The sequence below is a fragment of the Emys orbicularis genome, chromosome 8 (genome assembly GCF_028017835.1).
Source record: "Emys orbicularis isolate rEmyOrb1 chromosome 8, rEmyOrb1.hap1, whole genome shotgun sequence".
Taxonomy (NCBI): Eukaryota; Metazoa; Chordata; order Testudines; family Emydidae; genus Emys; species Emys orbicularis.
In genome coordinates, this window is record NC_088690.1 from 108,667,327 (window position 1) to 108,681,194 (window position 13,868).

Consider the following 13,868-nt stretch of genomic DNA (forward strand, 5'->3'; position numbering starts at 1 on the left):
GAATGATCAGAGTCCAGTCCTTAGTAGGAAGTTGTCCACATGACCAAATAGAATAAAAGAATATAAAACCAGCCCAGTGCATCTGGCAGCAGTTTGTACAGTCTCCTCTAAGAACATAAACCAGAACTGGTGTAGAGATTAACTACCCTCTCTCTTCCAGAACATCGGTCCATTCCTCCCAGGTCAGGGAGGCGACACAGTGCCAAAACTGTGGGGATAAAGCATGCATGGCCATTTCCCATACTGACCCTGTGATCTAGATCAAGCAGAGAGTTTCATTTGGTAAGGTTGGCAGCCTGCACGTCCACGAACGCTAACTTCACTTTATAAAGAAAGAAAATCGATCAGTGTAGATATTTGGGTGGGCGAGGTTCTGTGGCCTGTGTTGTGCAGGAGCTCAGACTAGATGATCACGATGGTCCCTTCTGACCTTAAAGTCTATGAGACTATTATAAATATATAGAGATCTTCATGGAGAGTGCTGCATCCACATCTGGCCTCGTACTAATAACATATATTATGACCAGCAGGATCCTGTATATAAAATTAATCCCCCCAGCCATATGTTGGGGTTTAGAATGTCAAAGAAGAAAGAACAGTTACGGTGATCTTTGAGAGTGGATGCATTGCACTCTCTCTTCAATGGTCTGATATTAAAATATCTGTTATTAAGCCCTTCCAAATCCCTCCGCTTCCAGTTTCATGGCCTTGAATAATCCTATTATTAGCTGCTCATTCATTTCCATCCCAGTTGCATAATGAAGAGAAGTGCAGCAATGTTTTATGGCTGCCTGGAGATGAAAATAAAAGTGCCTTTGAAAGTCACTGACAAAACAAACATTCTGGCCTGACACAGATTGGCAAAAATGCAGGAAATTGAAAGTTCAGCCAGATGATGCTTGTCTCACATTATTGCAAAACGGGGGGGGGGGGGGGGGGGGGAAATGGCTGTGGGGCTTTGTGGCTCAGTGGGTTAATGCACTTCCAGCTGTAGAGATATAGGTGCAGATTCTTATTTCACAGTGGTGGAAATCAGGAGTAACTCCATCATGATTAATGGAGTTACAACACCATTGTAAACCCAGCTTAATCAAAAGGAGAATCAGGTCCTTTGGTACGCATTGTCTGACACTAAATCTGCTTCGCACCACTACAGCAGTTCAATGCAGAAATCTGGATTCCCTTTGTGTAGGGGAATTTGCACTGGTATACAGTCATTGTAGACCAAACCGGCTGTAGGAAAGAGCCAGACTAGCCAAAGGCACACAGGAGTACCCCTACAACTGCATCAAAAACTGCAAGCATCAGGACTGCATGTACATTTCTACACTTGAGTATTACATGCAATTTAAAAGTCATTAAACCATTTTTTGGGGGGGTGGGGAGAGAGCATGGGCTTGAATAGGGACTGGGAGTGGCTGGCTCACTACAAAAGCAATTTCCCCTCTCTTGGTATTGACACCTCCTCATCAATTATTGGGAGTGGACCACGTCCACCCTGACTGAATTGGCCTTGTCAACACTGGTTCTCCACTTGTAAGGTAACTCCCTTCTCTTCACGTACCATTGTACATATACCTGTATCTGTAACTTGCACGCCATGCATCTGAAGAAGTGGGGATTTTACCCACGAAAGCTTAAGCCCAAATAAATCTTAGTCTTTAAGGTGCCACCGGACTCCTCAGTGTAGATGTACTAAGCTTTCATACATATTTTACTAATTTCACCCTTGCTAATTATGGTAATTGTCAAAGTCATCAATCATATTCAAAAATCATAATAATGTCTTTGGGGGTAATTTCTGTCCTCAGTCGTGCCTGCTGATTTCACTGGGGTTGCACACATGTAACTCTGGGCAGAATTTGGTCCTCTGAACGTAAGTTTCTCATGCAAAGGTTCCTTTCCCCTAAGTCAACAGATCCGTAGCCTCTATTTCATTTGAACCACAATCTTATCTCAAAGGCAATGTATGTCTCACCCCAAATCAAGGTTAAGGTCATGAGTCAACCCACCTGCATACCTACTTTTTCCAGCAGTGAAGTCATAAGGTTGAATTAGTGTCTCATCCTAGTTTTCATGACAAGAGACTGATATAAATGCAGGATGATGGTTTCATTTCAGAATCAAATACAAGATGAAACATGTTGTATGTGTGTCAGGGAGGGGAGAGAACCCTGTTACTTAACCACTTTGTACCAACACGACCGCCACTTGTAAACAAAGATTCAACACTCCAGCATAATTGCAACCCTTTGGTCCTACCAATCCCTCCAGCAAGCAGCTCCAGCCATGCCTCAGCACTGCTTAGAAATTAGAAAAGAAATTAATGGAGATATCCCATCTCCTAGAACTGGAAGGGACCTTGAAAGGTCATTGAGTCCAGCCCCCTGCCTTCACTAGCAGGACCAAGTACTGATTTTGCCCCAGATCCCCAAGTGGCCCCCTCAAGGATTGAACTCACAACCCTGGGTTTAGCAGGCCAATGCTCAAACCACTGAGCTATCCCTCCCCCCCTAAGGGAGGGATAGCTCAGTGGTTTGAGCACTGCTTCTCCCTCTCCTTCCCCATTGGCCTCTCCTTCTACAGCTGCTTGAAACATCTTTTTTTTTTTTTTACATGTGGAAACATTTGGACAAAATACTTCAAATTTTTTTTTGCAAATATTAGAAATTAAACAAACAAAAAAATTCATTCACATTTGAAATGTTGGCTTTTAAAACCTGGAAAAAAATTTCTGTTTTTGGTTTCCCTGTACTTTTTACTCCCCCTGCCTCACCCCTTGAAAAGGTGAGAAAAATAAATATAAGGAAAGATCTGAGGGGAAAAAAAACCAGGAATTTCCCCATTTTCTCTTTTTTTAACTGCTCCCTTCCCTCCCTCCCCCCACTGGAAAATGTAGAAAATGCAAAAGGGAGTGAAACTGGGAGAAGAAATCCAAAAAAATCCTTCCTCCCACTTTTTCTCCTGTTTACTTCCTCCCCCCCTTTTCCGGTGGGAAAAATGGGAGGGCAGGGGAAAAAACAAAACAAAAGAAGAACCCAAAACCCATTTTTTTCAGTTTTTGAAAACAAATGGAAATTTCAACATGCAGCAAAACAAAATGAAAATGTTTGTTTCAGGTGTTTTCTTTGAAAAATCAAATTGAAATCAAGCTTTGGGGGGAAACATTTAATTTTTAAAAAATTGCATGTTTAAAGGAATATTTTTTTCATTCCAAAGGTGCTGACCAGCTCTATCCCACTGCCACTGTATCTACAACGCGCAGTCCTAGCTTCTCCCCTGCAACCGGAGTTCTGCATGAAGCTGCGACTGTCCTGGCTAGCACCCTTCTCATTGCCCTTATCTGGCATCTCTGCCTCTCTTCCCCATCACCTGCATCCCTTGCTTCTGCTCCAGTACTAATCCCTGGTCCCTGACTAAAACTCTTTGTAACCTGTCCCTTCCATGCCTTCCCAATGCTCTGGTCCCCGACTCCTACCACTGATTCTCCCTGTTATCGGTCTCCTCAATAGAGTCCACCTGTAACCGGTCATTCATCCTCTGCTTGTGGATTACAACTCCCATTGGCGCAACCACCCCTTCTGCCCTCGAATTCCCATCCCTGCTTCTTCTCATCCTCACCACCCAAGGAACTAGGGAGTTGAATACTAAGTGCTGCAGTTAAAGCGTAGAAAACAGCCCTTTACCAGCAAAGTAATACTGTAGATCTTACATACATGTTTTCTTTTTGCAAGTTTCCCCAGAGGGAAAGTCTCTCTCCCTTTCATGTTGGTGCAGAAACTTTTGAACAATTTCTGCTTTGAAGAAAGTAAATGCATTATCTTGGGAAGGTATAAACCCCCAACTTCAACATGTTAGTCCACATTTTCTTCAAATTTCCTAACTCCGATACTACCACTCCCCACAAAACTGCCTCCCTTCTCCAGGGTTTATGGGATAATTTCCAAACTGATGCAGATTATTAAAACATGCATCTAGATGTGATAACACTGAAGTGACTGGCGGAGGGGTGGGAGGAATAAAGAATGTACATTACCAAGTTCTGCACTATGCAGCTGACCATTAGCTTCAAATACTGAATACACGTTGCATCTGAAATTAACCTCCATTCATACAAAATCCATTTTAGTTGGTTACATCATGTATGTCATCAATAGGATTAGAAAGGACATTTTTGTAGCCATGGGAACTGCTTTTGTTGAGCTATCGAGGGGCAGGGGAGATCTTTTTTCCCAATTAGTTAAAGAAAAAAAATCATTGTGAGTTTTTAAAACAATGTAGAGAACACAGAAGCAGCATCACACTCTATCTGTGTGTGCTGAGTGAAGAATTTCAGCCTGTCCAGTCATTGACAAGCCAATCCAGAGTCTTTCTTAGGTCTAAATGTAGGCATGCTAAAGTAATCACAATTGCATGTAGAACTCAACTGGCATAGCAAGTAGGTCTGGGTATACATTTGAATATGGAAATATTTAAAATCAAACTGAATTTTGCTGAGGCACCTAAGTATTCCTCTGACCTTACACACAGTGATGGAGAATCTACCATGACCCTTGGTAAATTGTTCCAATGGTTAATTACCCTCACTATCAAATACACCTCTACCCCGATATAACGCTGTCCTCGGGAGCCAAAAAATCTTACCGCTTTATAGGTGAAACCGCGTTATATCAAACTTGCTTTGATCTGTCAGAGTGCACAGCCCCGCCCCCCTGGAGCGCTGCTTTACCGCGTTATATCCAAATTCATGTTATATCGGGTCACATTATATCAGGGTAGAGGTGTATTATTATATTATTTCCAGTCCGAATTTGTCTAGCTTCAACTTCCAGCCATGGATCCAGACATGTTTAAAAGTATGCAGTGTATATTATAAAGATCATTTAATCCTATTTTTATAAGGACCTTGCCCCTCTTTTTTTCCTGAGTGATGCAACGTCCTCCACCGACTTCCATCACTAAGGTGAAATGAGATGATTTTTTCTCTCTTAAGGAATAAGTACTTAATGCTATGGTTTTTGCATGGAATGAACATTCAGTTGAAAAATCAAGCACGTGAGTTTTCTACTCGGGCAATATTAATGAGGCTACATTGCTCTTAGGTGGTTCTCTTCTGACCTTTCTTCCTAGTTAATCCAATCCTTTACATGGCGCTGTTTTTATGATTGAATCTTTACAGGAACAGCCATTAGGTTACTCAGTTAACGTGGAGGTGTTTGCCGTGTTAGCGTACTACAGCACCAAAATTGATGAGTCATTTGGTCCGACACATACATTCAGATTCTCAGCTGGCCCAAATCAGCATAGCTCCATTGCAGTCAATCAGCTGTTTACACCAGCTGAGGGTCCAGCCCTTAGAGTACTTGTGAGTTTGGGTGAGAAATGTTTCAAACCCAAACTGTTTATCTGAACTCCTCAACTTTGAGGACTTGGATTAGACAGACTCTGGATCCGAATCACCCCCGGTTTGGATTTGGTGGGTTTGCAAACCACAGTCCCCTCAGCTTTCAGCCATGTTGAAAGCATAGACATTTAGCCCTTGGGGTGAAAATACTTGCATCTGAACTGATTTTGAGCACGTCCATCTTTTTCTGTCTCCGTAAGTATTCTGGAGTCTTGTCCATGCTCATCAGTAGCTCCCCAGCATAGCTGCAAAACTGCTAGTTCCCCCTGCTGACGTCTTTCTGGACACAATTTTAAACCTAGCAGAAGGACTTTTATTTATTGCAAGTGACAATCTTTCTGCAAGGCAAAGCACAACAGGTTCATTTGTGCAATGGCAACTAGGGCTGTCAAGTGATGAAAAAAATTAATCCCCGTTTTAATCACAAGGTTAAACAGTGCAATTAAACTCCTGCTCAACTCCTTTTACTGAGCTAGGTGGGCTCCCTTCAGCTGAGCGAGCCCTTGTTTGCAAGGGATTTTACCTCAGGGAGCCAGCATGCGGCGGGGAGGAGAGGCTGGTGCAGGGAAGCGGAGCTCGCCAGGCCCCTGTTCTCTATTGGGTACCTCCTGGAGCAAGGGGCCAGCCAGGGGCAATGGGGCACAAGACGTGAGAGAGGGCGGTCCCAGGAGCAAGGGGCCGGCCGTGGGCATTGGGGCACAGTGTGTGTGGGGGGTCAGTCCCTGGATTGAGGAGCCGGCTGGGGGCAATGGAGCATGGCACAGGGGGGTGGACCCCAGGGAGCCCTGCTGGAGGTGGGATGGGAGCCATTTCTTTCCTCTCCTCTCCCCGCCCTCCAGTGGCGGATTGGGTTACTGCGCCTGACCAGACACTATCAGGTGCTTCCACAGCAGGTGCTTCCCTCCCTGCCCAGAGGTATGCGATGAACATGTTAATTTTTTTTTCAGTTAATCACAGGCATTAGCTGCAATTAATTGACAGCCCTAATGGGGATGGCAGCACTGCCCTGCCTCCCATTGGTTTTGGGAGGATAGATGCATTATCGATTGTGAAGCACTTTAAGATCTAGCCCATAAACCCATTTTTAGGCAGAAGCATTTGCTTTGCTTGGGCAATGTAGTGAACACGGCCCTTTTTTTGCTTAAGTCCTTTTGGTGTTCCATCACAGGCAATGTGGACGACCTGTGGAACTGGGTTGAAGCACATTATGGAATACAGCACAGCATGCTGAGTGTGTGTTTAGGCACTCACTCACTACACAGCCCACTTCAGGAACTAGTTTGAGTAAAGCAGGTGTGGATAAAAATGTTCCATCCTGCCCGTTTTTATGGCAATCAAAGGCAGCTTTCACAGGAGGGGGAAACCCCCTTCCAAAAATGCTAATTTTGCCACCAAAAACTGTTCTCATTTGAAATATGATGAAGTTCCCCCATAAAGTCACAAAAATCTACTATGGCAAATCTGTGACATTTCATAATTTTTTCCCAGGTATAGAATTTAATCTTTTTACATACATACAAACAAATCATAGTATAGCAAAAATGGTTAGCTTGGGCTAAAAAAAATCTTTCCCTCTTATTAACTTCCAGACTAACAAACTCTTATTAAAATTCTTTGGAAAACCAACTGAAAGAAAATTGTTCCCTCCCACAGGAATGAGTTCAGGACTTATTGTCTCTTGGAAATCCAGAGTGTGAAAAACAAGCAAGTAAACAATACATAGAAAAAGATGATCTCGCCAATACTGAGTGCTGAACCTCTGCAAAATGACCTCACCTAAGATATTCAGTATTTTGTTCAGTTATAACAGAGGTGTTTTTAATCTCAGTAATGAAAAGAAACAGAGTAGAAAGGGGCAAGAATATCAGGAAATTAGCAGTGAGGTAGTGAGTCAACAGCACAAAGAGTCATGTGTGATCCTCATGGACTATGTTATACTCAGATTCTTCTCTGAAAAATTTCTCACCAACTCTCTTTCTCACCATTGCTTATACCTGGAATGTAGCAGAATGGTGGGGGAGCTGGCATAGATTGGCCACGTGCATATTAGCCACTGTGCCGTGTAACTCCTTTCCGAGCAAATCCATCTTGTGGTATTCAGGAATCACACTGAGCTCAAGGGACTTGAAAGAGAGGCTCTTTATTCAATGACCATTTCCATCAGCTTCTGCATAACAGAACATGGGCTTCTGCAGCACCCTCCCAAGCCAGTTAAAGGTACAGTTCCCCGCACCCTACATTAAACACTGGCCACCAGGTGATGTCTACCTACAAAAAAGTTTAGAAGAAAACAAAAGTTTTTATCAAAAACTTTCTTCAAAATGTTTGCTTTTGTTAAATAAATAAAAAAGCTAACATTTTGAGGGTGTTTCCAACAAATGAAATATTTCAAACTTTCCGCTGGTGAAAATTAAAAAAAAAAAAAAAGTTTCACAATGAAAACCCTAATAATCTCATTGAAACATATGTCCTGCAGAAATGTTTTTTCCCCCAAAAGCAAATTTTTGTAGAAAAATCACTTCAAGTAAAGGATGTTGACCAGCTCGATCTACCACTGCTACCCACTGATGTTAGTGACAGTGGGAAATATTTTCAGAAAAACAGCCTGTGTGTTCAATGTTTTGGATTCTGGCTTTCCTTTGCACCCTTATGATTTGCTTCTGATCTCACTAATCTCAGTTTTGCACCAATGTAGCTCCAGTGACTTAAGAGGAGTTACTGCTGATTTACACTGGTGTACGTGAGAAGAGATTCAGGCCCACTATGCTTATGGTAATAGAGCTGTGTCCTAAAACACTGAGATTCTTTTCAGAGGAACCAAGAACAAGAACTTTTCTGTTTAAAAATCAACTTCTCAGAGAAGCTTTAATGTTCAATACAAATAAGAAGATAATACCTTTTGCTATTCCACAGAATTAAAAGCGTATTTGTTAAAATAAAAGCTATTTAATCAGTTATAGTTGTGCCAAATACTCATTTCCTGAGAAAATCCCAAAGCCAAATTGCTTCTAAAGAGACCTTTAACCTTCAGCTCATTTATCAGAAGACAGGGCTCATACTGTTCATTTCAGGATTCAGGCTTATGCCAGCAGATAAATACAACAGCTGGTAATGGGAGTCACATATTCAAATTACCTGGAATCCAAAAAGGAACAGTATATCCTTTGTGCTCATGGGTTAGGTGTTCTCTGTGACAGGATCTGATGGACTTTATCAACAGGGCAGTTGGCAAACGTGGCCAAAAGAAAAAAAAATCAAGTTGAGAAGAGATTGAGAAGATCCGATGAGAGTTTCTGGAAGTGTCCGATTAAAAACCCTTGCAATATGTGATTAAAGGGTGGTGGTTAGAGAACACAGTAGGGATAGCTGTTGTAAATGGTTTACTTGCATTCAGCTTTTTTTGTGAACTTTTCTGATAGTAAACTCATTTGGCAGATATTTGACCAAAGAGGGGAAAAAACAAAACAGGAAAAAAGTTTATGATTTGTAAAAACAATTTCCACCCACGCCCTCAAATTTTCATTCAGAGGTAGTTGACATTTTTCAAACTTTTCAAATTTTGAATGGAAATTTTGAATTCAGGTAAATAAATGGGGACATTTCCCACCTGCTTTCTTCCCCAGCCAGCTTTATTAATTTGCTAGAACAACACAGGAAGCAAACACAGAACGGGGGTGAACACAACAAATTTATATGAACACTAGAAAGAATATTCGTGAAAATATTTGTTTCCAGTATTCACCCAGCTCAAGTTCCACTATCATATTATGTCTAAACACAGGGGGGGAAGTACGGAGAAGTGAAAAACAGAAGGGTTTGAATAAAAAAACATAAGAATGGCCGTACTGGGTCAGACCAAAGGTCAATCCAGCCCAGTATCCTGTCTACCAACAGTGGCCAATGCCAGGTGCCCCGGAGGGAGTGAACCTGGATTAAGTTAGTGCCTTCTGTAGAGTAGCTATCATATACCTTTTGCAAATCTAGTGTTATAGAATTTTCTAACGTTATTAATCTGGGTCTGAATCCAATAAGACATCTGTCCCAGCTACATCTTATTGGTCTTGTCTGCTCACGTGGCTTCTCAGGAACTGCCCAAAAGCTTTGTTGAAAAATTAGAGAATACAAAAGTTTGTCCTTCAGAAGAACATGCACCTTTATAGTGAGTGAAAGGGCCATTAACTTCAGGTCAACTCCCTGGAGAGCATGACTGACTTGAAAGATTTTATAAAGATAGCAATATCATAACCTCACATCTTCAAAAGCTCTAGAGTGAAATAATTGCTCAAAGAAGAAACACCTCTAGCAAAGGAAAGAGCTATCGTTTCACTTGTCTTAAAATGGGACAAAAACTAAAAATATCCAACAGCCAGTCTTCTTTCCTTACTAAACATTGATTACTAAATTGATAGCCACAGAGTGAATAAATTTTTACCTCTATCATGAACTGCGATCAACTTCTTCTTATTCTTTGTATGACCATAGTGCCTAAGAACCCTGGTTAAGGACCATAACCCCAGAGTGCTAGATGCTGTACATACTGTGACAGACCCAGACCAGTGGGGTATAGGAGTCTGGTAGAGGGCAAATATACTGGTCACTGGATGAGTAGTTTTCTGTTCCCTGAGTGACCAGAGCAGGGGCTGCACTAGAGTAATCAGGAACCTGCTAGAACCAGTTAAGGCAGGCAGGCTAATTAGGACACCTGGAGCCAATTAAGAAGAAGCTGCTAGAATCAATTAAGGCAGGCTAATCAGGGCACCTGGGTTTTAAAAGGAGCTCACTTCAGTTTGTGGTGCGGGTGTGAGGAGCTGGGAGCAAGAGGCGCAAGGAGCTGAGAGTGAGAGGGTGTGCTACTGGAGGACTGAGGCGCACAAGCGTTATCAGACACCAGGAGGAAGGTCCTGTGGTGAGAATAAGGAAGGTGTTTGGAGGAGGCCATGGGGAAGTAGCCCAGGGAGTTGTAGCTGTCATGCAGCTGTTACAGGAGGCACTATAGACAGCTGCAGTCCACAGGGCCCTGGGCTGGAACCCGGAGTAGAGGGCAGGGCCTGGGTTCCCCCCAAACCTCCCAATTGACCTGGACTGTGGGTTCTTCCAGAGGGGAAGGTCTCTGGGCTGTTCCCCAACCCACAAGGTGAATCTCTGAGGCAAGAAACTCTGCCAATAAGCGCAGGACCCACCAAGATAGAGGAGGAACTTTGTCACAATACACAGAACAAAAGGCTTGGTTTCCTTGCCAGTTAGAGAGACACCTGAAAGGGTTTTGTATATTTTATAGGAGGAGAGAGAAGATGATGACTCTATGGATGATGTGGGCTCCATCCTTAGATGCCAAAAAGGCTTCCACAAGGACTGATGATGGGATAATGTTGCCTCAGTGTAGAAATTGTTTTGGATTAAAATTCAGGAATATATAATTAAAACAATATATTTCCACTTGTGCAAGCAACCCAGCCCCAACTGGAGCTGGAGCCTGAATTTGTAATTGCAATAAACTAGAATCCCCACTGGTATTTTGCAGGATCTCCTATTTTTGATATGGAACAATGTACTTTCCTTAAGAATGGCTGCCAGAGTGCTAGGACCTTATTCTGATCTCACTTAATTGGATGTAACTCCACTGAGCTCAGTTGTGTTACACTCCTGGAAAACTAGTGTAAATGTGATCACGATCACGTGCTTAACATTTTCTGGTTCACTTTGAATAATCTTAAATCCTGTATTTTGCTGTCTTGTGCAAACTTTTTTTTTTTCCTCTGTTCAGGGAAAATGTCCACTTGCTGGGAATAGAAGGAACCTCTAGCTGCAAAATCACTTGAGTTTTTACAAGCAACACGTGTCTTAAAGTTCACTTCAATTACCCAATATATGCCTAAGGGGAAAGCAGAGAGCTTCTGGGAAAACAGAGCTGAGAGTGTGACACATACAGAATAGCAGCAACAGTTACTGATTGCCAGTTCAACTTTTTCCTTTTGTTTAATTGAGGAGTCACTTGCAGTATCTAGCCAAAGGGCCTTTCAGAAACTAGATAGTGCTTTGGGCTCCACCTGGTGGAAAGAAGAATAATTTTGATAACCTTGTAGAGCATAGGTGCCCAACCTTCCCAGGCTTAGGGCCACACACCTTGTTGCACAAAGGCCAAGGGGCCACAGCCTACACTCTCAGGCATGTTCTGCTGCCACTCAGGCAGGACAAAGGGAGCAGAAACCACCCAACAGTCCTGTGCATGGGTATGTCCCCAGCTGGCACAGAACAGGCTTATGATGCACTTACGGTATATTACACAGCTCCTCAGTAGTGAGGAGGGAGGAATGGCTGGTGCACCATCTGCTGTGGCTGACCCCAGCTGGTGTACGGTCCCTTGGGGACTACAGCTAGTTTGTGCAAGTTAGAGCAGCCCTCAATGCTGGGGCAGAGAATCAGATTGTCGATCGCAGCTTCTCCTGTTTCTTGGAGCTGACCTGGGGGTGGGGGAAGCATCTTTTATTAGGCTGTCCCCAAGGCTCAGGCAGAGCCAGTCGAGCTCCTGCTTCGCACTCCATAGGAATCCCACAACAATACAGAAGTTGGTCCAATAAAAGTTATTACTTCATCCGCCTCCTCTCCCACAACCTGGCAGGCAAGCCGACAATCAAGTAGCCGGAGCGGCTTTCTCCTCTGCAATGCAGCAGTTGGCCAGTGGGGGTGCTGCTGAGCAGCTGCAGCACCAAAGGAAGAGCAGTGGTCGAGTGCTTCTCTGGGGGTCCGTCCCCCCCACAGTGATGGGCCTGACAATCCCAGGGGGCAGCTCAGGGAGCGCATCTTCAGTTCATTCTCAAATGCACATTTCCTCTGATACACAGCCACCCTCCAGGGACACAGTTTGGACCTCCTTGTGCAGACTAGAGAGCCTGTGCACTGAACGCCCAGCCCATTACGTAGCCTAACGCGCCTCCCCATTTGCAGGGCAGAGGAGCGCAAAGCAGAGCCTCTGGGTGTTCAGGCCGATGAGGTAATGCCAGCTCTGGAGCCTGCTCTCCCCTTCTCCTGACATCGTGGAAGACCCACTGATTATGCCCCGTGTGCTTCAGGGTCCCGGGGTTAGCAGCAGGTGATGGAGACAACTGTCCCCTGTGGCCTCATCTGCCGCCTCATCCCAACACAAGGGGAATTCACAGCAAGAGTTAATGCCCCACTTCCCCAAGGTGGGTTTATGGGGCAGCTGTCAAACAAGGCACATAGGAGCCCTGCCACAAGAAGAATCACTAAGTCTTCATGTGGATGGTCAAATTTGTGACTGAACTCAGAAGATTCCTAAGTCTCGCTGCCACAGGGACAACGTGGTGGATGCTCTGCAGGAGTAAAGTCCAGGCGTAACCTGCTCCACAGGGTGCCTTTCAGCAAGCTTGCCAGATGGAGAGAGAGTTTCTTTATGACAGACACCTGACCCACCACGTGCTGAACTTACCCTCAACCCATTCTGCACAGTATAGGCTACGGAGCAGCCATCCGCTGACAATTGTCTTTGGCGACTACCAACCAAGGCATGATCGGATGTTGTAAAAGGTTCTTGATCTGGTTTCCAGTCCCCTAGAGTAGCAAAATAACAACCTCACAACCTTCGAAGATGGTGATGATGGTGAGCATTTAAGGCAGATGTTCGATAAAGTAGGATTCCCCTTTGGGGACAATCCTTGTAAATGAAGGATACCCGTGCAGTCATTCAGCTGTAGTAAGAATGCAGCCACCAGATGTCACAGTAGGCTAAGTTATTCAATGCCCAAGATTCAGATCACACAAACACAACTCCCCTTGTTTTCAACCATGTGTCTGAAGGCAATGCTGGGACCCTGTGTCTTGTTTTCTTTCAGTGATGAACACAAAGGGTGGGGAAGTTGGGTCAGCTTCTAGGCCGGTGGATATTTCAGTCCTGTGATTCTCTAAAATACAGATTTTGATCTAAGCCTAACTAAGGGACCAACAAAAAGAGTCAAGTTAAAATGACAGAAGGAGACAAAGACAGGACAAAATGGGATGTGGCCATTCACTCTAGTAATTGACTATGCCAATGGGGAGTTACAGCAGGTACTTAGTTGCCTGTCCTGTGCAAATGCCTGTTTGTTGTTTTGGGTGAGGGGACCCATTGCCCCAAAGCAGGAAAATTTGGCCATAAAAACCAACCCATTCACAATCACACCTTTGTGGCTCTGGATCAATACCACCACCGCCTCTTGGAAATTCTTTAGGGCTTTATATTTTCAAAGTCTCTTGTCAATGTTAATAAAATAATCTTTACACCATCCCTCTGAGTGAGGTAAGCAAATATTATTGTCCCCATTTTACAAGTGGGGAAACTGAAACACAGAGAAAGAGCTGCCCAAGTCCACCCCACCAGAATCGTAGACGAGTTACTGAGATCACAGGCGTCTCTCCTGGCTTCTGGCCTTATACTCTACGCGTGCAACAATGCTTCCTAGTAGAGTTC